The sequence below is a fragment of the Vidua macroura genome, chromosome 1 (genome assembly GCF_024509145.1).
Source record: "Vidua macroura isolate BioBank_ID:100142 chromosome 1, ASM2450914v1, whole genome shotgun sequence".
Classification (NCBI taxonomy): domain Eukaryota; kingdom Metazoa; phylum Chordata; class Aves; order Passeriformes; family Viduidae; genus Vidua; species Vidua macroura.
In genome coordinates, this window is record NC_071571.1 from 5,327,734 (window position 1) to 5,345,757 (window position 18,024).

Genomic DNA, 18,024 nt, shown 5'->3' on the forward strand with positions numbered 1-18,024 from the left:
TCATCATTTCATCTTATCCCTGAACCTACCAGAGGTAATTGTGCTTGACAAGTGTGTCATCTGCAATGCCACTATCCTAAACATTCTCTCTCAACATGAGAAATCCTCACAACTTAGGTGGTGCAGGAAGACATCCCAAAAAAATGCTTTTATAATTCATGTTTAGAGTGAATATTCCCATAAGATGAGCACACCAAACAACCTGAGCAGCTTTAGGCAGAGGTCAGGGTTATGGCTAGAAGTGGTGAGGAAGAGATCTCTTGTGTTGGGACCAAGTAGAAGAACTTATTCAATATTTATGGTAAAAGTTTCAAAGATGCAGGAACTGTGTTTAAATACTTTCATTAGCTACCACCAGCTAAAAGCAAGCCTGACAGCAGCCAGATGTTTTTCAAACTTAAATATTATGGCTAAATAGACACTTTAATCAACAACCTGGGGGTTTATCAATTGATTCTATTTGGACATGCACTTCTTGTCTCTAGTCTAGGGCAAATTAACAAGAGATTTCTCACCTGCCCACCTCTGGAAATTAAATTATGAGTCTTCTGTGACATGTACAACATGTCAGATTTCTTTCTGCAAGTCTCTTCAGTACCCTCATCCATTAAATATATTTCAGTGAAGATACTGAGTGGTGTCAGAGCTGAATGTGGTGGCACAAGTTGTGACTCTTTGCCCTGCCAGTTCCAGGGAAAATATGTGAAGGCATCAACTTAGTAAGTGGTTTTATTGATCTTCAGACACCTTTGAAAGAGCAATAGAGATGTTTTGGCAACTCCTCAGGAAAAAATAGCTGTTTGGGCAAATCTGTTGCAGTTATCTGCTTTGTGGTTCCATGGAGTTAAGGTAAGACAGGCCAAGTTGATTTTAATGACAGTCTTTACCTTAATGCAGAGCTGTTCGAGTTCTGGGCGGACTGAGAGCAATTGAAGTTTCCTCTCCAGTTTCCAGGGAAGCTGGGTTTATGCAGGAGCATTCCAAAGTTAGATATCCAGAGACAATAGCCACACTACCTTGCTGCCCAAACATTTGGAAGAATTTGTCCTTAGGGACAGTTTAAAGTGGTCACCAGAAAGAGCAGCTCTTTCCTAAGTTTTCTTTTATATATTCATACCTTTCTTGAAATGAAGAGGGTAAAACTAGAGGTAGTATTTTAGTAATGCTACCAGTCTCAGCAGTCTCTGCAGAATTTATCAGCCAAGATTTCATAGCCTTACTCCAATTATCTATTTTTTGTGCTTGTGGCTGAAGTAATAACACAGACATGATGAGGCAAATAAAAAGCCATCCTTGTGTTCTTCACTTGCTATATTTTTTGCTGCTGCTACAGTGAAGCCTGTAACTGCTGCAGCCAGAAGTCTGTGTTTGCATGAGAAGACAGATTCTCTAACATCTGTGCACAGAAATTCACCAGAATATTTCAGCTGTTCCTTTCTCCTGACCCCATCCTGAACAGAGAGAACAGAAAATTTCTCCCCCTTTCAATGAGATAACAGTAAGCTTCAATGGAAACAACAGCAACAGGATTCCACCACAGCATTTTTAGAGAATGACATTTCCTTCCTAAACATACATGGTGCCCATCACTCATTTATCAGGCTCTCTGACATCCCATTCAATAAAACACTTGTGCTTATGTCCATTATGTCCATTGCACTTATCTTCAGCTTCCTCCTATAAATTATTGTGTCTGCCAGCTCTGCACAAGACAAATCCCATGACATCAGATATGAAGGGCAGTAGTTAATGTCCCTTACTTTCCTAAATGGGGGGCTCACCCCTTAACAAGCAGTCAATAAGACAGACCTCCAAAAAATCCAAATAGGAAAGAGAGAATTAATGCACAAGATTGGGTAAAATCAGTGCAAGACTGGGTAAAATCTTGGGCAATGGAGCTCACACAGGTATTGTGATTTAAACCTTATGTTGCTGTATTTTGCTAAGTGTAACCTTATATGTGTATAGTGAGTTTGCCATAGATGAGGTTTAGGTTGCTCAAAGAATCACTGGCTAAAGCAGGTTCAATATGAAACTGAAAGCATGATGAAGTTCATTAGCAAGGTTTTCTCCACTACTTACTAGGTGGCTAAAGCACACAGAGAAAAAAAACAGGCTAAAATCTAAAATCAATCAGTCTGAAACTAAAATCAGCCTAAAAGGACCTGTGTGGATGGAAAAAGAGTAAGGCTGGGAAAGCATAAGGATAAAAAGGAGTCACAAGGTTCACAGTGGCTCATCCTGCCAAACTTAGCCTGGGACTTGACCAACAGTTTAGGCCTAAAGGTTTTAACAATATTTGAATCTATCAGGGTTTAATTGATAACCTAATTTAAACAATTTAACAAAAGAGTCTATAGAATTTATATTGCATATTGGAAAAGGAGGAAAGACTGTTGTGCTCTAAGCACAACAGTAACTCCCTCATGGGCCTACTCAGGACTCTAATGAATCCAAGAGAGCACCATTCCTGGTACATTTCTGTCTCATATTCACACACACACACACATAAAACCTAAAGGAGTCTGTGCAAGGAGAAAATTCCCACTCAGGTTCAGTGAAGTGCTCAGGGCAGATGCCTTTGCATCTTCCAGTGGATAAAATGTTGAGCTTTGAGGAGTGGGAGTGTCAACCCAGGCCCCATCATCAGCTTTCAGCAGTGATCCTCTGAGCACAGAACCTTGAGAGTTCACAAGATCCAGAGGGAGATTCTGGTCACAGCCCTCTGTGACCAGGAGAGCTCAAAGGGTCTCACTTTGGGTGCTGCTTATAGGGTTGCAAGAGGTCTTCAGTCATAATGATTTTCCACCCTGGACAAAATTTGGGTTGGTAACTTTCTTTGCAAGTCCAGTAGCAAACATGTTGTTCCACTTGGGCTGCTATCCAGACAAGATAAATAAGTTTCCAAGGCTGTTGGTTAAAAAGCAGGAGCTCATTAGACAGCCCAAACTCCTGGGAGCCCAGCAGTGTTCCTGATAAGCTCAGCCCAGGATCTCTTTGTCAAGGCTGAGCCCTAACGAGCATTTCTGAGATCTCAGTGCAGCCTGAGGGAGTGGGAGGGAAGCAATCTTACCACCACAGAGTTCAGTATATTATGTATCATTTGGCTGAATCAAAATCCCATGTAAAATCAAATATATTGAAATAAATCAATTTGACATTAAACATCTCATGCTCCATGCTTGGAATAGCTGAAAGAATCTGCTTGGATTATTTGATTCTGAGAACCAGGCATGGCTGTTCTTCTTTCTGCAATTATCCGGGGTCAAGAGTACAAATGAGCAGACATTTAGAGAAAAGCTTTTCTATTTGTTAAAGACAGGGCAATGGTAAAAGCAAAAATTATTATTTTAGAACCTATTTCCTCATCTCAATGCTTATAGAAACAGTGACAACAACCATCTTCATTTAAGAATTTAAATTTTGCATGTTTACCTACGTACACAGAAGCAGGTATTTTAATTGCAGTGCAATTAAATTAACTCCATAATATTTCATAGCACACCATGAATAATATATAAGAAGTAAATTGAAATCTGTCTCCATATTTCCAATTTTGGTGATGCGAATTAATGGCTTTGAATGCCATACTCAGCTGTAGTAAAGGGAAAACAATGGGCTGGGTTGGCAGAGGTTTTCATTTCCAGGTGCCACCTCATTGCCCCACTCATCTCATGCCAGTGCTCAGTGCCCAGTGGGCCATTCCTCACTGGAAAATGCACATTTTCAAACCTGCCTTTGTGGCCACAGTGCCCATCTCTCATGGATCAAAGCAGAGGATCATTGTAAATGGCCAAGGAGCAATAGCCATTTTCTCACAAACACTTTCTGGTTTTCTGAAGGTGACTTAGAAAACCTGCTTCTCTGCATAACCAAATGTTATTCCATCCTGCTTGCAAGGCTTCTGTCTAATTCCATCTTTCCATGGTGTGGAAGAGCACAGAGGAATTTCCTGGGTTTATAAGGCTGGTGGTCTGTTCCTGGTGCCAGTTCTGCTAAATTCAAAGTAGAATTTTCAAGCCCTTTACCCCAGTAGAGAGGAAAGGCTTTGACTGGCCTCAGACTCCAGGCAGCAGAGTAAATCCCAGGAATCTTGTAAAGTCTGCCCTTCCCAAACACTTAGGAATCACATGATTATATATCATGTACCCCAAAAAATTAATAAAGAGAGTCCTAAAGTTGCCCAGTGCTATAAGTGAAAGGTGGGAGCATGCTTGCATGTTCCCATAAATCCCAATAATTTTGAGATTTTTGGATGTAATCAAACCCAGCTATTAAGACCATACCTTTAGCTTTTGTTTGAATTTTAGACCAAAGACTATTGATGGCCCTAACATCTCACAAATAACAGTTTTTATGTACTAACAATGTACTAACATTGCTGTAAAGATTCCTATGGACCCTCTTTTTTTTTTTTTTTTTTTTTTTTTTTTTTTTTTTTTTTTTTTGTGTGTGTGTGTGAAAACTACCAGATTTCACTGCCTTAAAAATGCATCAGGTCTGGTGTTGTGAACTGATGATTTATTTGGAAAGGAAAAGATCTTTATGTCAAAAGTCAGCCTCACACCCAGAGAAAAAGAGACTGAATCCAGTTTCAGCAGAACTGAGTGGGCTCAGTAACCGAGTGGGATGTTGTATGAAGCTTGTAGATAAATACAGGCATTTCTTTCCCTTTCCCTTTCCCTTTCCCTTTCCCTTTCCCTTTCCCTTTCCCTTTCCCTTTCCCTCTCACCTTTTTCCATATTTTTCCCTTTCCAGCCTTAATTTCTTTATATTTTATGTGTTGTAAGAAATTGCATGATGAAAACCTGATGGACAAGATATGACAATCAAACCAAGCTCTACAAATCTTTTCTTGAATGTGTGTCATGTCTGGCACCCAGGAAATTCCTGTATTCATGTAAGTATATAAGAATAAAAATGTTCATAACATAAAACTGTGCCCACAACTGCACAGCCTTTATTTGGGAAGAAAACCCCCAGTTTTGGCATTTATAGGTGTAAAAAGGCTCGTGTGTCCATAATATTTTATACCAGGTATTGACAACAGGAGGCTTGAAATTTCTTTTCTGTAGGACAGTGAAGCTCAAATCTTGCAATAAATATTAGGATGACTTACACAGCAGAGACACTGATGTTATTTCAGATCATTGCTTCCTCCTGCTTTTATATTATTTTGACACAAAAACACTTGTGGCAGGTGATTTGAGCATTACATATTTCAGAGCAGGAGAAAATCCCTTTGACCCTCAAGTTGCATGTTCCTGTTGCCACAGACTCAAAGCTCCAGTTTCAGCTTGAAAAGGTGAGAGTGAGATGAGTGATGAAACAAATTCTAGACATTTTTTTTCCCACTCTGTTTGCTGAATTTGATAGACTTTTAAAGCCTGGCTTCTGAGAGGCAATTTCAGACACTTCTCTTAGCATCATCCAATTATGCATTGGCTGCAGCTCTCTGCATCTATCAAAGTGTCACAGATGCTTTCATGTAGGCAATATATTGCTTTTTCAGACCCAAGAGAGGGGAAAAATCAGGCACCCCAGCATCTTCTCCTTAAGTAGGTGTTGAACAAATTAGCCCCATTACAATCCAGCCTGCATTAGTCCATTAAAGAGCTGGAGGAAGATTCCTTTGTGCAAATGACTGGATGGTTTCACTGTATATTTGTATTAGTCATTTCCTGCTGTTCTATAAAGAAGGTTCTTGATCACTGATGTTTAAAAGGTCTTAATTTCCACATAAGCATTGCTTCAAAAAAAAAAAAAAAAAGAAAAAAAAAAAAAAAGAAAAAAAAAGACAGGAAACATTCTCATATATTTAAAAGGTAATTAATTATTTTTTAATATCATAATATAATAAATTAAACTTTGTGGCTCAAAGGACACAACAGTTTGCAAATACCCAGAGAATTATCCTTTGATTAGGGTGACTTCTTGTGCACAAATGTTTTCTCCTTTCCCAAACCATTTATGCTGCTGTTCCCAGACTTAATGGTAGACTATGCACAGGAGGTACCTGGGGTCTCATTTAGAGGATTTACACATCCCACCTGGAATAAACCTGCTGAATTCAAACCAGCAGGACTGGCTGGGGCTCTTCAGCTGTTTTGAGACACTGGATTGGAAAGGTTTGTGATAATGAACTGATGCCTTGGCCATGAATTCAGCCCCATTTCACACTCTTGTTACACAAGAAGTTTAAAGACAGACTGAAAATATACAAAAATAAAAAATCTTTAAAAAATATATAGGCTCATTTCTGTTGTACCACAGACTACAGGAGCCAGCAAGGTCACAATTGGACAGGAAACCACAAAACCAGAGGTGGAGATGCTGAAAAAAAAGACCTCACAGAAACATGTCACAGAAACATGTCACAGTGGAATTACAGTATCAAGATTACTAAGGAAAAAGTGAAAATTCCTGCAGAAAACTGTTGAAAAGAGCAGGCAAGGAGAAACTCCTCTGTTCCAGGTAAGGTGGAAAGAATAAAGGGTGTGGTTCCCAGTGCATCACCTGGCACACTGATCTGTTGGGGATTGTGCAGTTTAGATTTTCCTTTACATTTCTTTTGTGTTGTGAAAGAGGAAACCTCATTTTCTAGACAATGCTTGACACTCAGGTGTTTTTCAGCTCTTCCTGTCTGATAAATAATACAATCTCTAAATTACCACACACTGCCAAACAGATGCTTTAGTCAATCATCTTATTATGTATTAAATAGCTCATCCACTGTACTCTGTGTTTTTAAAATCTGCCTCTCCTGAAGGCTGTGGTTTATTCTGACCTGTATGGACCTTAATTCCAGAGTGTGATATCTTCAAGTACCTAAAGCTGCCTCTGGTTTACCTCAGATAATGAAATTTTTGTGTTTTGCTTCTTCATTAAATATATATATATATATATATAGGATATAAAAAAAAAAGTTTTTTCAACATGTAAATATCCAGTGTCTGGGACAGCGAGGGAAAATTCTAGATACACCTAATGCTCCTTGATGAAGCAATATTAGGAATATTAATATTACAACTTTATTTCCTTCACTACTCTAATTCTCTTAGTATTATTCTGATAGGCCACTGAGGAGAGAGAGAAGAGCAATCCATATTTTTCCATTTGAGTAGGTGATAAGCAAATTTTCCTGATGGAAACGTGCATCGGACCATTTAGCAAGCTGGAGATTACTGTATGTAACAGAATGATTTTAATACATCCTTACAGAAAAAGCAATTTCCTCTTACTCTGTAATAACAATTATCCATACAAGAGAGTCTGAACTTTACATCATCATGGTGGGTTTTTTTTTAAATATAATTTCATCCTCTGATAAAAGGAAATGAGATTCCTTTATCCTAGGTCTTTTATTTTGACAAAAATGCCCATTAGCTACTTCATACCATTTAAGACTTCACTATTATGTGGGTCAGAAAATGGCTTCAACTATTATTTTGAAGCAAAGTAGCAATATAATGTATGATAAAAGCTATTCTAATCTCTGTGCAGTAAACAGCCTTCATAAATCACTGGAAGCTCTCTGCAGCATCATTCCCTCAGTTTCACACTGGGCCACAAATCCCACATATGTTAATACTCATCCCATAAACAGCAATTTATGGGGATTTCCCCTCTTGGCCAGGAGGTCTCAGTTTCTCTTGTGTTATAAAAAATCCCAAAACACTGAAAAGCTTCAACATGCACAGGTGAACATAACTCCTGAGCTGACAGGCAGCATTTGGGAGGTGAATTTTCATACCATAATTTCATTAACCAAATAAAATCAACAATACATCTCCAAAAAATGGGAAATTTATTATATAAACCTCATCCTAATGAGGGAAAAAAAGCATAAGGTTCTTTATCTTATCTGTGTAAAACTGTGTCAGTTAAGCAATTCTAAATTTTCTATAATTTTTATACTGAAATATTACTTGTACCGAATTTGCAAAATAATTTGTTCCAGTCTGTGCTGGTTGGCATTGGAAATGACAATGCTTTCAATTGAAAAGCTATAATTTATTATTTTAGTTAGAGGGGTGCTGTTCAGAATGTGAAAGATTCCTTTTGATTAAGGACTGTATAATTCTACATTATCCCAAATAGCCAACAGTGAAGGAAAGACATCACAACACTGATATTTTTCCTTTTCCAGATGAAGAATTCAGATCTGCTTTTACAAACTAGACATTAACACTTCCTATTTGGATTTCATCTCCTTTCTCCCACATCATGCAGTTGAAATGGTTCTGATTGATGAATTCTTATGCCATGAAAAATAAGGATCAGTTACCAAACAAAGCCCTCTATCCTTACAAGAAGGGGACTGTGAAATGTAAAAGGATTTTACAGCTGAGATTTCCAAATCATATCTAACTTCTCAGGAAAAGCCAAAAATTAATCCTTACCAAATTTGGTGATGTTGTGAGAGTTCAGAAATATGTTAAATGTATTTCACTCATGAAACTGATCCTGTTTCTCCCAGTTAAAGCTGCCATTGTGTTCACCATTGTGTTTCTGTTACTATAGTGATGAAATCTATGTAGAAACCTGGAGAGATACTGATTGCTGCATTTCATATTTAATTTTTCATGATCTACATTCCATTCCTTATTTCCTAAATGGCCATAAAATAGCACCATTTATCATAACACATGGGTGTGTGCACACATATCAATTACAGCATCATCAGGAATCACACAGAAATAAGTTGGTAATTATTTTTAAAAGAGCCAAGAAATGAAATTATTTTGTATTGGTTTTAAGTAACCATTCCTTACCTCAAAGTTATTGCTAAGTTGTGGAGGGTAAAACTGAAGGGCAATTTGACTCTCACTTGAAGCTGACCAGCTTTATTTTAGATAAAACTGCTTTATACTTAATGAATATTCTTGTTTTCTAATAGCAAACATACATCACATGAACATTTCACTTGTCTTTAGGTATTGTTTTTCTTAAGTTCAAATGGATATTACTATCAAATATTTGTTTCCTTCCATTAAGCCATTTCTGTATCATTTGTGAATGCAGATATCTCTCAGCTCTTTAAATACCTCTCCATATTTTCCCCTGTAAACACATTAATTTTTTAACTATTTCCATATTTATTCTTTAAAAATGGGGAATGCTTTTTGGTTTTCTTCTTCATTTAGCAAGGTTTACATTTTGTGATGTCAGCATTCACATTTCTACTTTTTAAAGTTTTTTTTAGCTTGAGGTTTATTCCCCTCCAGCTGCTCTCTAGCCTTGAAGTTGCTGGGAGTGGAGATTCTTCACTTTTCCTACTGATGGGGTAGAGGGGACTCAAACACCTTTGCCCTGAGTCCAGTGGGAAAAAAATAAGGATTTAATTTTGGACAGGGAAGGAAAAGTCAATGCCAAAGGCTCCTCACCCTTCCCTGTCCAGCAGGGATTGTCTATTTTCTCCCCACACACTTAAGACGAGATGGAACACATGTAAATTCCAGTTTGCTCCCAAGGGAGATTTCATCAGCGCAGCCAGGGCAGCCCAGGATGCTGCTCCTCTCACCTTCAACTAAATTTTTTTCCGCTCCTGCAATTCAACAATTCTGCATTTTCCATGCATTTGCTGCATTTTGCAGGGAGCTGTGACCCAAAGCTACTTTGCCTCACAGAGAACAAGAAACACCTGCTTTTTTCAGGCAGCCACTGGGATAAACCAGGCTGACTGCCAGAGAGGATTTAGTGACCTCCTCACCACGAGCAGTCAGTGGGCTTGGATGGCTCAGTGTACACAAGGATGTGTCTGGCAAGGAACCTGTAAAAGAAAGTTCTGCTCAGAAACACCCTGGGATGGTTTTAATCACTGAGAGCTAATCTTATCTCTGATTCAGTCTGGGCCATCTCGAGGTTAGCACAAGGATCTGGGGAATCCAGAGATAAACATGAGAAGCCTTCCTGCTCTCTTCACCCATGGGTGACAATAATTATTTCTTGCCTCTTGAAAGTGCAGGTTCTATTTCCCCCTCAAATACAGAAGATTAACTCATAGGGAGGCACCCAAGTCCAGCTGCTGCTTCAAGTCTGCTATTCATCTCTAACTTTGGATGAAATGTAAGGAACTTTCGGTGAAATCTCTAAATTTATGTTAAATGTAATTTGAAATTAGCACTTGGGATGGATAGGAAAGCTGTCTATGTAACTGGTGCTAGACCCTTTATGGTGTCATTCTTAAGAGTGTTTAGGAGCTTAAATCACATTGATTGCAATGCCATTCTCACTTAAAATCCAATCTGGCATCTATATATTTCTTTGGGCGGCATAAATATATTTTCAAATCTACTCTTATTATTTGTCTGTTCGTTCCCTATGACTGGAAGGTGCAGATATGTGTACAAATGAGGTGAACTTTACCCACCTTCAAACAGCTCACACTTCATAAAATTAATGTCAGGTGGTTTAAAAGCTCTATTGGACCTATGACAGACAGCTTGGAGGCAGCAAGAGAAAATATGAATTGAATTTGTTCTGTACCTGATATTCCACTTTGAAGTGAGATAGTGGTGACAATTCTGAAGTCAGAAGGACTAATAAATATTTTATCTCTTTAACCTAACATGAAATTTCCTAATTTAATTTGTGGATAGTCTTCCTCACCATCTCACACATGCATCTTCCAATTAAATCAAACTTTCTGTACAGTGCCCTGCCCAAAGCCTCCAAGACAGAGTTTAACTTTCTACAGCAGCACTCATTAAATTTAGAGCCTAATGAAGCAAAGCTCTGGACAAAAGACAGCAATTTTCCACCAGCACATCAAAGGTAGAGATCTGGTGTTCCACCATGGATTCTTTCCCCCATCCCTCACAGCCCTGCGTGTTTTGAAAGAAGGTGACTTTAAAGATTAGGCAACAAACCGAAATTCAACAGAAAAAAATAGAATTTTTCTCAGGATATTGCAGGACTACTTATTCCCTTGAAAGTTTCTCTTCTACCTCAACCTCTACCTCAACCTCTTCCTCAAAGCAAGGATTAAATAAGAAAGGATTATTAAATTATTTTATTGATCCTGAGAGTATTTGTTGTAGGGAAGGATCCAGCACCATGATCTTCTTTGTCAGAACTGTGCTCACATTTTTAGTGCGTTCTCTTGCTGGAGAGGCACCATCACAAATTCCACCCAAAGGTCAGTTGGCTTTCCTTGGATTCATCTCATTTTAACTAGTGCTGACTTCCTGAAAGGGAAGTACTATCTGTAATGATTGTATCATTTTTTGCTTCTCTCTTTAGTGTCTAATCATTAATCCTTTTCTTGTGCAGCCAATGCTTAATGCAGAGACATCTTTCTGTCTTAAAAGTTCATCAGCCAGGGTAATTCAGAAATACTGATCCTTTGGAGCAGACTAATCATGAGATCACACTCTCTGTCCCTAAGCAAACCACATGGGAAAATGAGAAGAGAAATCCTGGTTCCCCTACAGGAGAGGGAGGATCCTCTAAAATTGCTGGAGTTCCTCGTTAGAGAGGTGGGTTCTTGCTTTCCCTCCCTGTTTTTGAAGGATAAGAAAACTTACTTTTATGGGCAGAAGTTTACTGTGCTATTTAGCTTCAAGGCCAGGTAATGAGCCCCGTCCCATTTTTCTAGGGGAGCAGGCACAGCTGTAAAGACATCTCTCCCATCCTACCCAACAGTGCCTTCAGTCAGGAAGGAGTTGCAGGTCTCAGGAATGAGTGAATTCTCGCAGGATTTTGACCTACTTCTTGTTAAAATCATCATCTGTATAAAATTAATATGAATCTCAGAATGCTAGAATGGTTTGGGCCTTAGAGGTCACTCAATTCCAAGCCCCTGCAATGGGCAGGGACACCTTCCACTAGACCAGGTTGCTCTGAGCCCAATCCAGCTGGCCTTGAACACTTCCAGGGATGGGGCAGCCACAGCTTGTCTGGATAATCTTTTCCAGTTTCTTATCACCCTCACAGTAAAGAGTTTCATCCTAATATCTCACCTAAACCTGCCCCTTCTCGGTGTGAAGCCATTTCCCCTTGTCCCATCTCTCCATGCCCTTGTCCCAAGTCCTTCTCCTGCTCTCTTTAGTCACTGGAGAGGCTCTGAATCTCCCTGGAGTCATCTCCAGGCTGAGCAACCCCAGAACAACCATATACACCCTAAACAACCCATATATATGCATCTTACATACACACTGACATTTTGTTCATGTATATGTGCCTGTTCATGCAAACACACATAAATTTACACACACACACACACAGAAAGGTAACAGCTGCCAGGTTTCCAGTCTTCACTCAGCTTCAGTCATAGTTTTTTAGTTCACTTTATAGATCCACCCTTGGTTTTTTTGGACTGTACTGAAGCAGAGAATCGAAACTGAGATAATCACAGAAAATATTAAGGCCAACACCTTTTATAGACAATCTGTTAAAGTGCAGACATCTCCCACTGTGAGGGTGACAAACACATTTTCCTCCGTGTTTCCCATCCACTTTGTTCAGCCTCACTCCTGATTTTCTGCGAAAGACTCTCAGAAATCCAGGGATGAAACAAGATCACGGAGAAACGCTCTGTGAGCTTGGAGCCTCCCCAGCTGAGGTTTCTGCCTTTCCCAGGAGATCCTGTGTAATCACTTCAGCTCCTTCCATGGCTCACACAGACACCTCCCTCAACACCCCCATGTACAAATAGCACAGTTCCTGGAGGAACAGCATCTCCAGAGTGGTGAGGGATCGCTGCAAGGGGACACAGGGATGGTAAAGGCAGTGAGGAGGTTTTTCCAACTATTTCTGGAGAGACAACTGGGCTGAGATAATGCTCCTCTTGCACAGAAAGAAGTGACTCCTTGAACCTTCACTTAGAGGGATGGAAAATAATGTAAGTCCTGTGGTTTACTGCGCTTTCTCTTCTTAGGAAAAAAAAAAAGGTGGTTTGTGGTAGACTCTTCTATAGGATTCAGCGACCTTTTATTTGCCTAAAAATCATTAAAAAACATGAGCAGCAAATTTTTCTTCCTGAGAGGCATGAAAAAAAATGGAAGTGGGGAGGAGTGAATATCTATTTATTCCTTTGCACAGGAGTTTCCCCAGTGTTTTTGACTTGTTATTTTACTGAAATAAGTTAACTAGGGTCAAAAATAGAATCCTAAAAAAGTGAATAGGCATATAAGGAAGTTTTTTTTCCTGAGCATGAAGATTGCAAATATGTATATTTAATCTACAAACATCAGATTTTCTGGTTATAATATTTATTTCAAAACAAAGACTGAAAATTTTCAATAACCTTAAGCTTTATAACATTGCTCTCTCTTACATAGGTTTAGGCTTAGTAATATTGTTCTGATACAGACTAACATTTGGTTTTTTGAGACTTAAGAATGGATCTTATTTTAAATAGATTTTTTGTGTGTGTGTGAATAAGGCAGAATTGCATCTGTTTTATTTGTGGAATGTGCTGTACTGTGCCTGGAGAATGCTTTTATTATGATAAACTGTGGGGCAAAATAAACTAATAAGTGAGACCTGGGAAAACTAGATGCTCTGGAGGTTCCTCCTGTGGTACAGCTGCTGCTCCTTTTCCATGTCTCAAAGGTTTTAATTTTTTTGTTGTATTACATTTTGGGTTTCTTTGTAATTATTTGACTTGATCTGAGATTATTTTCCATATCCACAAGAAAAGTTTTTTGAAATTTGAGTTTTCAAAATTTGAAAAGGGCAAATAGTGAATTTAATGAAGAAAAGTGAGGAACCTAATGACATCATGTATGTCCTTATTAAGTGACACTATTAAATGAAATACTTAATGCAAACAGTTTGTTCAGAATTAACTTCTGATTAGATACATTTTAATATATTTAGAAAGCTGTGTCAGACAAAAGACCATGTCATTTGAAAATTTCAATAAATTATGGAACTACTAAACCTTTGGCAATTCAAGTCAAAATTGAGATTGTGCATTCAAATTAATTTTTTTCAAAACTTATAGCTCAAAGTTTTTTTTCACTGTGTTTTAGTGACAGATGAGGGGTTTTCTTCCAGATTTGCTTTCATGGAGCAGATAAATTTTGTTATGGTCTCAGGAGAAATATTTCTCTTGCATTTTGTCCTAAGTTTTTTCCTCTATGTATTTAGCTGCTGAGAGACCTTTCTGTATCAAAATGTGCACAATTAAAGGAATCTTCAGAATGACAAGATGGCAAGTCTGTGATATTTTTGGTGCATTTAGTACTTTCTGTTAATGGTAACAGTTCAAAATCCAAACCATTACTATCTACAGCTTTTGTGTGTTGTAATCAAGTCATGTTAATGAGTTATAAGTTTATAGAGCCATTAATCACATCAACCACTTTTGAAACACTGCTTACATGTGGAAAGACAAAAAATCTGACATATTGTCAGCCTGATCTTAACTTAAATCTCAAATGAAAAAAAACTTAAGTTAGCAACTACAATTCTCACATGGATGTCCTTAAGCTCTTGGATGTTAGAGGCAGTGAGAGCACAGCTCTCATTCCTTAGTGGTGAAGACAACTCAGATTCCCCCTGTTTGCTTCAAAGCTTGAGTATCCATAAAATCTGCAGATGGTTCAGTACAGCACTGTAGAAAATATATGGTTAAAAATCACCTGTTCTGCATGTTGTCCTTCCTTCCCTGTCATCCTGTCGTCCTTGGGCAGGACTCTTTCAAGCTTGGTGAAATGAATGAGTTTCCCTTTCTCCTTCTCCTTTTCCTCCTCCTCTTTCCCACTTCAGAGTGATGAAAGTGAGTGATTCACACTGTCTGGTCACACTTCTTAAATCTGCCCCCAGACCTACAGATACTTCTTGGTATGGCACTTCTAAACCAAGATATATTCCATTTCTTATTCAAGTTAGGAGAGGGCTGAGTCCTGACCTGTCTCTTCTCTTTGTTTTGTAAAACCTCACGCCTGAGGTTTATTTCCCTGTCATCTGACCAGCACCTGACCAATTTCCTTGATAACAGCAGAGGAAAGAGACTATAATCTCAATTCTTTGTGCAGTTGCCACCACATAAAGCCACAGTGTGGAGGATCAGTGGATTCAGATACTATCACACTTAAACCACAAAGACATGCAATTTCAGAAGTTAACTTTCCTATAGGACAGCTCCAGCCATAGTCCTGAGCTGAGTCCTTGGGGTCTTCTCCACTCCCTGGGCTCCTCATAGGCTGGAGAGATAATTCCGTATCCTGTTGTTGGCTCATGGACTTTCCAACCAATCTTTCCTTGTCTTCTGGTTTCACCCACTATCCTTAGGGACAGGGATGGGCTGGGAATGCCTGGATGATGATGACTCAGTGCAAACCACATTACCACATTTGCTGTTGGCTTTTACAATCTTGTTCTGGCCACTTTTGGAGGCTTTTGTGCTTCTTGATGACCAACAGGTTGTTTCCATGCTTTGGCTATTTCCTTGGGGACACCAAAGCTACCAGTTAAAGTTCATGGGCTGATGTTAATGACCAAGTAATTACACCTAACTCCAGCAGCAATGGACTCATCCATGGTCATTAACAGCTTTCCAGCTCTTTTCTCTCAGGTTCACTCCTGTGCTGCCACAGAGCTTCTGTGCTTCCTCAGTGCTTGCAACTGGCCATTTGACAACTTGTCAATTGACTGCTCGAGCACTTACAGAAAGTGATCTCTGCACAGATTTAAATTATTTATGATGGCAAAGTAGCTGAAAATTAGTGGCCCCTTACCAGGCAAAAGAAAATGTGACTTAACGCTTCACTAATTGCTAAGAAGGCTTGTGCTGGAAGTAGTCATTAACGAGACAATTCAATATTAGGCAATCATAGAATTTTTATGTGTTCACAGTCTGCTGGTGACTAATGATGTTTGCCCAGTCCCACCAGTGACTGCAGAGTCACCAATCTTTGAAAGTTTAGCCATTGTCCATTAGTAGGGGCAGTGAGAAGAGTAGGTGTAATGGATGCAAAGAGTTGAATTTATCTCATCTCGCTTGAAACATCTCAGGTCATCAGTTTTAGTCAACTGGCATTTCTTTCCTGAAGTAAATGTGAAAAGGGGTCTCAGCAGGCAGCGTGGGAGCTCGTGGAGGTGTGGCTGTGTAACTCCAAGATGTCTGCGCTGAAGTGAAATGAATCCCACCCAGAGGGGCTTTCTGGATGAATGCTAACTGGCTTTATCAGGTGAATTATTTTGTGAATCCCCACACTGTTTGCTACCTTCATTCTCCAGCACTGAGAACAGTAAACTGTAAATCCCAGTTTGAAGAGTGGGGATTTATCTCACGCTAGTGAGAAAAATCTGTTGCTTTTTTTTTTTTGTACTCTCCACGTGTCTATGTTAATCTCTGTGTTTAGTCATCATTAGCTGCTCTGAATTCACAGTTTTGCTGATTTCAAGGAGGGTGTAGGGCCTGCCTCCCTTGGCAATCTCAGTGGAGCTGCACAGGATGGTGGCAATCAGACCTGGGAGAAGCTCCTTGTCCTTGTAGGCTGCAATGGAGGAGTAACTAAATGGGCTGAAGAAGGGGAATGTGTGCTTCTCCTTACAGAGAGGCATTTTGGGAGTTGCCTTTTACCTTTCAAATGAGAGACAGACTGAGAGAGCTGAGGCTGTTCAGCCTGGAGAACAGCTGAAGAGAAGGCTCCAGGGAGATCTTTGAGCTCCTTCCAGTGCCTAAAGGCGCTCCAGGAGAGCTGGGGAGGGACTGGGACAAGAGAATGGAGTGACAGGACAGTGGTTTCCAACACAAACCATTCAATTATTCTATTAATACAGTATTTTCTTTCTTTTTTATTGTGACACTTTTGTATAGTGGGAAGACAAAAGGCATACATTAAAACAAGGGGGATCCAAATTGGTTGAGGCAGTCAAGTATTGGAACAGGTTACTCCAAAAGGTTTTGCCGACTCTGCTCTTGGAGATTTGTCTGGGTAAAGCCCCCACCTCATGACTTACCCATTTTGAGGAACCTCCTAAATTCCCTTTCAACCCAAATTATTCTCTGATTAAAAAGTTACACGTGTTAAGATAGAAGTGTTATTTTAATATGTATCTTAAGAGCCATTAAGAAAATGTCAGTTTGGTTTGATTAAATTATCTGCCTTAAAACACAGAAATGTTTTTGGGGAAAGAGTAGAACAGTTCTACAGAAATTTTGATCTCCTGTTAGTTACATATTTTTTTTTTAATTTAGTTCTTGAAAAATTTGACTTCTCTTCTGGAAGTTCAGGTGTAGAAAGATGCAACATAGCCCAAGTGAAGCAGAGTAACAATCTGCCAAGTTAAAAAGCCAACCAAACAAAAAGAAATCCTGGATAATCCTGGCCACTCTGATCATACTAATTATTTTGGTCATGATGAACACAGGAATAGTCAACATTTTTTACCTCTTTTTATAACAGATGATGAAGCCATAAAAGCAAATAGTTGAGAACAATTTTATTCAATAACTGGGATTGAACTGGGGTGATTGTTATCACAATTAAAGGAGAGAAAATATCTTTGACAATAACCTTGTTTCCCAGTCTATTCACAAAGAGTATTCCTAAAGAGGAAAACAAATTTTGAAGAAGACATCCTTACTTTGGAACTGTATCCAGCTACACATTCTGGTATTTGAGAAATAATTCATAGAGAGTATGTTTGACAGCTGATAAAACAAATCATAAATGTTTTTTTGTTTCCTTCTTTGTGCTTTTTAATTCAAATCATTATTCTTTGATCATGGTGATTTCCTTATCGGTGTTTGGTTTTCAAGAATTCCAAGGATAAAAAAAAAATTAATTTTCAAGAGATATTAAATACCACTTTGTTTTGTAGGTATTTCAAGTCTTGAGAAAAGGCCAAAATGGTACTTTGTTTCTTCTGTGACAAGGGAGAAAATGGTTTTGCATTAACATTTTTTTCTACTTTAGGTCAAATTGCTCCATTGATACCTGCTCACATAAAAACTAAATACATCTCAACTGTCTTCTGTGTGCCACTCTCCCTGAGACTATGAGTAACAGAAATTAGTTTGACGATATTTTTAAAGACGCTTGAATGAATCAGGGACATTTTGTC